Consider the following 11,874-nt stretch of genomic DNA (forward strand, 5'->3'; position numbering starts at 1 on the left):
AGTGTTTTTCTTTTAATCAATTGTATTCTTAGTAGTTGAATGTCCAATATTATTTAACCCCCCCCACATATTTACAACTAAAAACGAAAGTAAAAATTCGCAACGGCGACCTTTAAACATTCCTAGTATATTTTGTTTACAATTTAATTCAATAAATGTACAAATAGACATAATGCTTGTACACGGATTGATACATATATGAACTAAGATTTCATTGATAATCAAGTTTGCTAACGCAAATTTTCACATATAATATAGCATAAACCATAACATGTGTCCTATTATCGTTTGTTATGGGTTTGATTTTTTCCCGTCATATTAGTGAAGTTGAATGAAATACACCAAGTATTAACAGCGGTCAATTAATCGGATACCATTGAATTGAAGACCTCATAGAGTCATAGCCTTACTATCCCATTATATAAACAATACCATTGGTGAATAATGCCTGATATAAATCTTCACTGTTTAAAATGTGTTTATATTAACATTTTCACTTGTATTTTAAATCCGTATATATTAAATGTAGACATATCTTGTATATACTGTTGCTAATGCGTATTATTAGTATACTTTCAAGCTAAGTACTCAGGCGTCTAACACTTAATACCTTGATTAAATGTGTCTCATAGTTAAGTAAAAATCCACATGCATTTTGATGACCTTTGATACGATGGTTCTTAAACATTGTAAGCGAGACGAGTAACAAAACTCTTGTCAGCAAATTTGATTTAGTCGATAATGGTACTTAATTCACTACCATGTTCTTTAGAAAGTAATTTTTTATTCAGTTATTACGACGAATGTTACACCATGGAGTCATGGAATTGAAAAAAAATTGATTCTCTGTGTGTGTGATTCCTTTTAATGTTAAATTGCGAAGCTATGCAATGAAATATTATTTTCACTAGCGTATTTTGTGTTTTTGTGTGATAATTTATGGGATAAACTTAAGGTTTGTTATGCATTGCAAACGGTTTAAAACAGCTATGCTTTGATTCAATTATATTGAATTGATTGGTAATAATTTTAATGCGATGCCCATAGCTTAAATAATTTTTTAATGATGAGCATCGATTGACATGTATTATTCTGTATTGCAAAGGTAATTTGTCTCAAAATAAAAGCCGCGTAGATGTAAACATGAATGTTATTCTGATAATGTTTCTGCAGTTTTACTTTTCCGGTACATTCTGAGTGAGTACAAAAATACTGCAATGCAGACCTCCGCTCAGAAATGAGACCTCTCCCTTAGCAAAGCTCTTTAATTATTGCCGCTCTTAAGACCATAGTGTTCCTTATTGTATATGTTTTTTTATTGATTGATAGTAATTTATTTGATTATTTTTGAAAGAAAATATGGTTTAAAATTTCACTTATTTAAATCAAATAAAAAATTAAACAGGCCTATAATCTTCGGCTTTAGAGGGGTTTTTCTTGTGATAGAATCGGTAATCGCCAGGGAGGAAACTGTTAGTTTTATAGCAACGACGAATAGGGATCACTTATTAAAGTTGTGTGTAACAAACCCCGGCGCCTGGCAGTCGGTCTCGTAGGAAAAGGCACAGCGCACAATGATGTCCAGGGTGAGGCGGGATACGTGTGAGAACACCTCGAAACTCTCCTTCGTGTCCGTCACACTATCCAGGTTTACCTGAAAACAAGATATTAAGACAATAACAACAACAACGGCAATTTAAACTACATGAGCATCTTCACGACCACCACGAACACCATCATCACCAATAAAACAACCACCACCACTACCACTAACAACAATAAAACCACAACCAAAAAACAGTAATACATACTTTTCATGCTGATGGCAATGTTTCTTTTAATTCTACTGATAATAATAATGGTAATGGCGAATATTATGATCATAATGATTATCAATGTTCCTGGTGATTAATTTGCTGTATGTTTGTGTCTTGAAATTTGGTTTAGAGTAATACCTGTGTAACTTTATTCCAATAGTGTAATAATCGCTTGCAAAGGCTCTTGTATATGAATATAAGAGGCGCATTATCTAGATACACAGTCGGCTGGAATTTAATAGTTTTACCAATGTTTATACATTCAACGGAAACTTTTAATTCATTTTAAAATTCACTACTAAGATTGTGTTTACCTTACAACGAGTTTTTGCACTGCCTCGTTGTACACTTGCACGTATGGCTTCAGTATGTCGAAGTGGAACGCCGGCGTGAGAAGACGCCGTGACCTTGACCAACGCGCCCCCTCCGCGATGAGTAGGCCAGGTCCCAGCCACGGCAACCCGAACCGGTACTTGCCACTCAAACCCGTGAGTTTAGGCTCTAAAACACATGCATCAGTATTGACATTATTATTATTTCCTTTATACTTTTAAATTAATACACGAATAAAACATTTCTTTACATAATCGTATTCAGATCAAATAAGCAATAACAGGTTATTGAAAACAAAGGCCAAACACTGGTTACTGCGTACGATTATTTATGAGATAGAAATATTGAATATATGTAACCCTATTGAATAATCTAATTATTCATTTCACATTAACCGAGTTTAAAAAGAACCATTAACAACACCACTACGGAAACCGTTGAGTTTTAGAAGATAGATCACATTTAATTTTACCACCTGTGTGGTGCTTCAATAACGACACTTACTTTAGTATTGAATAGGATTGTTCCATCGGTACATATAGAACTTTTATTTCGACAAATACATATACATATTTACACAGTTGAAATAGGCCGTTATGGTCCTTGTTCAACATATATCATATCATTCATATATTCATAATACATGGTGTTGCATAAAAAAACGTTATGGTTGAATAAACGATAATGTTCTGATACAAAACGCACCCAAAACTATACCTTTAACTAAAAGTAAACGCTACGTACCGGAAGTTTTCATGATTGCCTTCACGGTGGTCGGGTGGTTGACCACCAGAGTGACCCGGGCCAGCCCCATCCAGAGGCAGAAGTAGCGCCGGAACCTCGCTCAACATAAAATAGTGTTTTTATTTATAAAGCTTATTGTATTTTCAAGATAAGGCATTCTTTTCAGTTAAACACCGTGAATTTATAAATGGGTAGTTGAATACTGTTTGTTATAAGTATGCCTCAAACATGGGTAAAATCGGAGTTAACAGTCAAAATTTAATGAAAATTAAAGGAACATAACAATTATTTCATTCCAATTATCGCTGTGTACATTAATATGTGTATGCAGATTACAAGTGACCATTTATAATCACTGAACACACACAAAATATATCGAATCATTGACTATCAGCTTGACAAAATATGTCCACTGACACGATTAAATTATTTATATTGCAATCAAGCAATTATTAAGTAATTATAATTACAAATGGTATCGTTACAAAATGCGTTTAAACATGTTAACGTGTATAATTACAATCTACAATTTATCTCTGAATAGAAGTAAAAGCAATGTTTCGTTCCTTTTTTCACAAACAACGCCAATATAAACGACTAAATTGACACTAACTAGAATTTAATAGTTTCAATAAACCAAGCGGTTTTGCCCGTAAATGATTGGCGTGAAGTGTAAAATTTCAAAATCTGTCATCACTTTAATTGTGGCAATTTCCCACAAGAATCTGAAAATTTCTTACACATGTACAAGTCGGGAAATGTGTAGTTATTTTGAAAAATGTTGTGTAACATAAAATGAGAATATATGCGAATTGTACGCTAAGTACATGCGTGCACTTCTCAAATATCACTTTATATTATAATCTTATAAACATGAAATATCGACTTCAATTTTCAAAAGGGTTTGCTTGAGATCATTTTGTACAAAGACACATTAAATATTTTACCCATGATAGTCTTTCATGTCTGGATCACATCCACATGTCGGCGAGGCTTTCTCGTGCTTCGCGTGCAAATGATATTAAGCTATTGTTTTAATTTGGCATTTTATTCTTTTCGTGGAGCAATCATAAAGACAAAACATATCCGTATTTTGTTCAAATATGTGTTAAGCTTAAATGAAACAAAAACCGTTACGTTGGTTTGAAACTAGACAAACACCAGCTCGAACCACAGAAGCAAGACTTGTGTTACGCAGCTATCACCCAAAACGTCCCTCGAAATCACTCGATAACAATATAATAGAACGTTTTGTATATGCGTGTTAAGACTACCCGCAACGTTGTGAAGTCTATGACAAGAACTCCAGGGAAACTTGGCTTTGGCCACTGCATATGGTTCTTGCCATTTCAACTCAAAGTTTTTGCAGGAGACACATGACATTAATTAGAATAGAGTTGTTGACTACAAAATCTTCGCGATCTGTCATGAAATCATTTTATTTTAGCGTTAAATTACCATTTGTTAATTAATGTTTAACATTAAAGAATGTGTGGTAAATCAGCCCAATATCATATAAGAAACACAAAAAAGCAGCAGATCTGTAGTTTGTCTGAACAATATTCTACCCAAACAAAGTGTATGTTCTAATCGCAAAGTCACAATAGCTGTCTGAAGTTTATTGGTGTTGATAGCGTTTTGCATTCCAATGTTTGAAGACTGTAAAGACAATTAAAATGGTAATTTTACTTTAAATTTAAACACATGCGAAATGTGTTCAGCAGTGTAATACATAATAAACATATTTGGAATGTTGCAAAGAAAACGAGACCTTGAATTAAACTAATATAACTTCTGTTGGGATGTCTTTGAAAAGCTTTATTAGTAGAAGCCCTGATATCGGAATCCTTGGGCACCGTACGATTTCAAGATTGATCATTTGTATTGCTTAAAACACTGAACAATCATAACGTGCAACAAAATGAACAAATGCCAATTACATGACATAATGGGATTTAATAAATCGCTCCCTATGCAAATCACACGTTATGAATAGTAAATATATCTTTTTAATTACCAGACCAAGTTTGATAATGCAAATAGAAAATATTTCAAACATTTAATATATATAGGCTGTGGGTTTAATGAACAATTCATCTAGAGAAAGCCATAACGCTGACTTTAAAAAAGACACCGTCGTCTCAGACAGACTATAAATACGTCGAAACTTTAATTCACATAATCATCTTTATCATTATGAACGCATAGTGTAAAATGTATTTTCCTTTGATCACAATATAATGTTGACACAATAAAATTGTTAGATATGGAATCGGTCTTGATTTATTGGCTAACTCTTTCGGTTCAAAGTCTAGATCAGATTGGTAAAAATATACGATAGTCTAATAACTCAAATATCGATTAGTGATACATGTTTAAAATAGTGATTAACGTGCGCACAAGTGAAAGGTATTTGTTAACATGTAGATGTTGACTTATTCACAAGTGTTAGGTGTTTTCCATTGTATTGACGTGGACATGCGCACAATTGAAAGTTTTTTTCCGACATGTACATGTTGACATACACACATATGCAAGGTGCCTGCACGTTCATATTGCATTGGGCAGAATTGTAAGGTTTTTGCTTTCATGTAGATGTTGACTCTCGCAGATTGCAAGGTGTTTGCCTACATGGAGATGTTGACATGAGGAAAAATGCAAGGTATGTGTATACACATATTTTGAATCGCGCGTAATTGAAAGGCGGTTGGATTCATGTAGATGCTGAAGCACAATGTCAAGGTCTTTTGCCAACATGTAGGCGTGGAGTTTTAAAGGAATACAAATCGCCATGTGAAAAAACATGCCTATGCTTAGTTACCGAAATATTTACAGACTTATAATACAAATTCAAAATCATAAAACTAATTACACAATTTGAAAATGAAAATAATATTTAATAGAAATATGTGCCGCGACGATAAACGTATTATATTGCAGACGCCCTGCATTGCATATACTATTTTTTAGTCCCATTATTTAAATTCGATAACTTTATTGAGTTATTTGCATGAGGGTATTCGGAACCAGCAAATAAAGTTGAGGTTAAATGTCTCGTTGACATATTTTGGCATAACATTATTTGCTTTATAAAACTATTGTTTAGAACTAAAGATATTTTGTATATAAAAATAGTTAAATTCAGGAAAAATACAAAAGATCAGACTATCGCATTACCCATAGGTCATCCGGGCTGTATGTTAGCAATATCGTATGATGATTACTCATAATAAAAAGAAATTTGAATTTCTGAATTGTTACAAAACATGTATTAACATATTTTCCGCGTCAAACACTGTTGATTATGGGCGTATGGCTGTCATCACAAATTCTAGTAGAACGTGTGAATGATTTTTCGTAACTATTGATGCATATGCTCGTTCCAATACCCTGAAGCTAAGAACGTCTAAAATAAACCATCATTAAATCTTCATAAACATTGTTTTTGCTAGAACGTACGATAATATAACCGATTTAGAATAAACATTATCAACGTCTTTTATTACATTCGTCAGCATATATCAGGAATCTACGTATCGTAGTTGTGACGAGTAACGAACAACGAACGCAATGTTAATCTACTTTTTTGTAGTCTTATCAATATATAGTGTCCCTATGGATATAGGTATGTTCACAAAAGATTTATTTTATATAAAACTTATTAAAAACATAGCAACAAAACCCGACACATGGGCAATGCCTCTGAGGAATATTGTAACGCATATTATATATCAAGTTTTCAGATTCTACGTAGATCCGGTCCAACAGTTAGAATGCATTTCTTTAATTGACAACTGTTTTATCTTTACATGTTTTAATTATACATTTCTGAATCCTTTGGCAATTCAAAACTTTCAACACTCAACATATGTATTGATTAAATCTCTGACTGACACACCATAACGTTATCTAATACAGTTTTCCATACATGACATCATGGATTTGAATTATTCAGATGTATTTTTAAGTACTAATATACTAATATACTAATGTAAGTTCTAATGGTAAAACATGGTAAATTACATTTCTTATTAACAATCCGAGTTGAATTGTAAATACGATTAAATTGTCCAAGTGAAACAAACATAGGTATGGGCTTTAATGAATACTTGATTAAGAGACACCAAGCCGATGACATTAAAATTGATGTAAAACGATCGTTTGCCAGGAACTAAAAATACGTGAAACCTAATATTTATTTTATGTTACCGCAACAGCACGGTCTGATGAGGTTATTGTTATATTAAATGACTCAAAACCAATCTTTGATTTGTGATATGTACGATTTATAGTCGGATTGTGCACATGTGCAAGGTGTTTGCATACGTATAGACAAGATAAAATATATATTCAAACTTTATTATTGTCTCATTCGTATACATACATACATAAATATACATACACATATACAAATATTCACATAAAACATGCATACGACCATTCTGTTGAAGAATTTTAAGAGACATACATATTCACGATTGCATTACTTCAAGACCATTACATATTTACAAAAGGTATTACACGTTAGGTGACCAACGCTAATCATTAAATAAAAAATGCTATACGGCTGATGAATTTGTAAAATAATGATAGTTGTATATCGGGCCCTAATGCGCGTATAACAAAAAAGTTAAAAAATACATTATAAAATACCGAATCTCATCTCAGATCAGATCTTGAGTGAACTGATTAGCAATGATTACCTAAATGCAAATAAAAGTACATATGATTTAAGAAAGTACAATGCCACAGGAATAAAACACGACGTTGTAGAATATTAAACCGGGCTTTTGCACAAGAACGCATCATTTCAATTTTTAATTTTTAGACATTCTAGCAAATGTTTTACATACAAGCTTAGCCTTCTCAAATAAAGAGTGTCTTATGTCATCGTTCAAAAAGCAATCTTGAAATGCACGGCTTTCGTCTTCAATATTACCACAAAACGGACATTTTCGTTCAAGTACACTTACGCCCTCGTAACGCCCTGTTTTTATGCGCAAAGGAGCGACACCGCAGAGGAACTTGCTTAATGCAGCGCGATGTCATAGGGGCATAATCACTGTGCAATACATCTCGGTCTGGTTATCATTTTTAAACAACCGAAACTTACGCAACTCATTATCACCACGATCAGAATGGCCTGTGCCACTATTTAAAGATTCCAGCCATTCTGAAACATTTTTTTCTTGCATTTGCTAGTAACTTTATTGCATGAAAATTAACGGCAAAATCGTAAGTCACCTTTTTACGCCGACGATCTAGTTTTAATCACAGAGAATGAGGAAGATCTCCAACACCTATTAACTTTATTATCACAGTGGTGCGATATAAATAATATGAAAATTAATACTGATAAATCGAAGATTATGCATTTTCGACCCCCTTCCAAAGAAAAAACGAACTTTAATTTCAAGTGCAATGATGACGTTATAGAATGCGTGGAAATCTACCGTTATCTTTGCTTAATGTTAACTGACTCTTTGGACTATAACGTAACGGCAAAACATGTAGCGCAGTCAGCTACACGAGCCCTTGGTCTTATCATCGCAAAGTTTAAAGCATTGGGCGGGATGCCTTACGAAGTGTTCTTAAAACTCTACCAGGCAAGTGTCTGGCCCACCATTAGCTACGGAGCGTCAATATGGGGTACCAGAGAATTCTCGTGCATAAATGCAGTCCAACATAGAGCTGCCCGCTTTTTCCTGGGGGTCGGGAAGTACACTCCAAATGCCGCTGTAAACGGGGACATTGAATGGACGCCACCAATAGTAAAACAGTGGAAGGCCGTTATAACTCATTGGATTAGACGCTCAAATATGGACACCAATAGTCTTAACATTTTTAATGTTTAGAGCCGGTTCTTCTCATAATAAATGCTGGCCACATTTTGTTAAAAAGACCGTTAAATCGTTTACTGAACATGATTTAAACATAAATACCTATGTCAGTAAATCACAATTAACACGAATAATTGATTTGTTCCAATAAAATATGTCAAACGGTTTAGATCACACATGGTTAAACCAAATTAGTTCAGTTACTGGTAACGGTAACAGTACCGGTGGAAATAAATAACGCCTTTATAAGACTTTTAAAAGTACATTTACAGCCAAACCTTGTGTTAAAAATAAAACTATAACAAGAATTGAAAGAAGTGCTTTAGCCAAGTTCAGGTGCGGTGTAGCACCCTTAAAAATAGAAACTGGTCGTTACCAAGGAATTGTCTTAGAACAACGAACTTGTTTTTATTGTAAAACTATGGTGGAAGACGAAACGCGTGTTTGACTCTAATGTCCATTGTACAACACCCTGAGAAATGAAATTGTATTAAAAGCGACATCCATCAAAAATGATTTCAATTCATTGTCAGTTCCTGATAAGATTTTATTCCTACTCTCCGATGACAATACGGTAAAATATAGTGCCAAAACCTGTCATGAAATACTTAGATTAAGACGCAACTACGTTTACAAATAATAAATATTGAATTTGTATTTTCATGTAAATGTGAATATTATATTTGTATATGTATATATAAGTGTGTATATGTTGTACATACAAACGTAGATAAATGTTTTATTTACTATTTTACCTATGCTTATATTGTTTAGTTATATCGTTTTATATCACGTAGAATCATACATTTTACAGTTTCACATAACTCTGTTAGAGTGGTTTTATACATGAACTTGTTTACTTTTAATACACGTTTTATAAACCATGAATGTATAAAAGTGAGACTCAAATAAACTTTCTGTCTGTCTGTCTGTCTGCTTTGGAATTGAAACACTTATGCTACAATATTGTTGTGCATCACAAGTTTTTAACATATGATCAACAAAGAAAACCCAGTTCCTGCATGATGTATTTGCTGCAAATGCAGTGCATCACGTTTATTTACTCCACAGTCAAGCACATTAGATAATCTAGCCTAATAAATAGCAACGGATTTCCACTATCTAATTTCCGTGGGTATCAATCCCATTTCACCAGGAACCGCAACATTTGGCGTATATTTACCGACACCTAAAAAGAAAAGGATGGCGCGATACTGCAAGGCATTTATACACGGGTAAGAACGATAACCCCAGAAAGCAGAGCCATCACTGATTGTATGTCAAACTGTAGAATCATATAGGTGAGTACATACGTTATATGGAAGACCAGCAGCAGATTTACATTTAGCTACCTGAAGACCAAGAGCCCGACTTGCACGTTGAGCAACTACATTTGCAGTGACATTGAAATCTAATTGCTTTGTAACATAAGTCCTAACATAAGTTCTAAATACATATATTTGTCAACAATAGTTACTGTGTGATCACCACATTTGAAATTACTAGTTGTTTTACACATGGATACAGGTCTAAACTGGACACTTTGAATCGTTTGCTATTTATATACATATTGTTGGTGCTACACAAGTTATTGAGAGCATTTAATAGACATTACAAATATTTTTCATTTACAGCTAACAAGACAATATCGTCTGCATATAGCAATATACATATTATATCAGATCCATAATCAACACCAATATCAAGCGATTTAATGTATATAGCTAGGTCAATTATGTATAGATTAAACAAAGGGGGCGCTGATATGCAGCCTTGTCGTAATCAAGACTTAACAATAAACCAGTCTATGTGTCTGGAGTTAACTCTTACACACGAATATACAGAAACATATGGAGATTGTACAGCACTTAACATTTTACCTTTTATACCAATGTCATGCAATTTTTTCCACAGTAAGTCTCTTTTATATAATCGTATGCCTTTTTAAAATCAATACAAGCAGCAAATTTAGATTGTTTTCGTTTCTTTCTAGTATCAATAATGTTTGTTAAAGTAGACAAATGCTCAATTGTGCTTCTTTTCTTCTGAAGCCATTTTGTTCATCAACAAGAATATTTTAACTTTCAGCCCAAATACTTAAAAACAGCACACATTAATATATTAACAGAACGAGTTAAAGAAAGTCCCCTATATGATAAGGGGTTCATTGTATCCATACTTGATGACTTAGGAATAGGGGTAATAATGCTTTTACCCCATATAGTTGGAATTGTACCACTCTTGAAACATAAATTAAACAAAGCATGCACAAACATAGCAGCAGTAATAATCTTTAGACCTTCAGTAGGTATTTCATCTATACCATTAGCTCCCAAGTTTACCATCATCAACATTTATTTTTCACTCCCAAAATAGAAATATCAGTGATGAAACTAAGTGTATCAAAATCACCATTTACAAAACTATACATATTATTACATAACATACCCAGTAATGCAAATAATGACTGTTACTAACGGGAACACAAACAAGATTCTATAGCAGCTTGGAGAGTGTCCGAAATGTACCAATTTGGCACAAAAGTAGTGCTTCTAAAGTACAAATCTAATTGTCGTGACAAGAAAATACATTTATTACATAGTAGCTTTTAATATGATTACTCAAAATATTACACGCGTGGTGATTTACGATGTATAAGTAATGTGCAGGAAATGGAACAAGAAGTTCAACAACTAAATAAATTCGAATGTTAAGCATTATGTCTTGGCCCTATAACGGATATCGATTACTCAATCACACTATTTATGTTATGCTTGCTGGTGGTTTGTACAGAAATAACCTTGAATACAAACTAATTATTCAAGTAAACAGTAAAATTTTCAATATTATACTGTGAAATGATATCGTTTTCATGACATTGTGACCTCATTATTTAAGCAAAAATTATACAATACAAAGAAAGTTTTCTGGGACTTAGTGGAATATTAATTTTAATTAACTCGTGATCATTAAAATAAGTATTTTCTATGATCACTCATGAATTTCAATCGATATGATACAAAATCCAACAAATATAAAATAGTAGTATGACATCGTCATAAAACCTGTTCATGAATTTTAAAATCCACATTTAAAATCTTAAATAAGTTTTTCAACACTACAAGAAAGGTATCATGACT

At 33.1% G+C, this 11,874-nt stretch overlaps 1 pseudogene; it reads right to left on the bottom strand.

Annotated features, from left to right (window-relative positions):
* LOC127831537 (cytochrome P450 4F6-like) overlaps window positions 1-2,964 on the bottom strand; it is a 36,214-nt pseudogene extending 33,250 nt beyond the window's left edge.
* Window positions 2,965-11,874: the final 8,910 nt, after the last annotated feature.

This window comes from Dreissena polymorpha, chromosome 5, assembly GCF_020536995.1.
Source record: "Dreissena polymorpha isolate Duluth1 chromosome 5, UMN_Dpol_1.0, whole genome shotgun sequence".
Lineage (NCBI taxonomy): Eukaryota > Metazoa > Mollusca > Bivalvia > Myida > Dreissenidae > Dreissena > Dreissena polymorpha.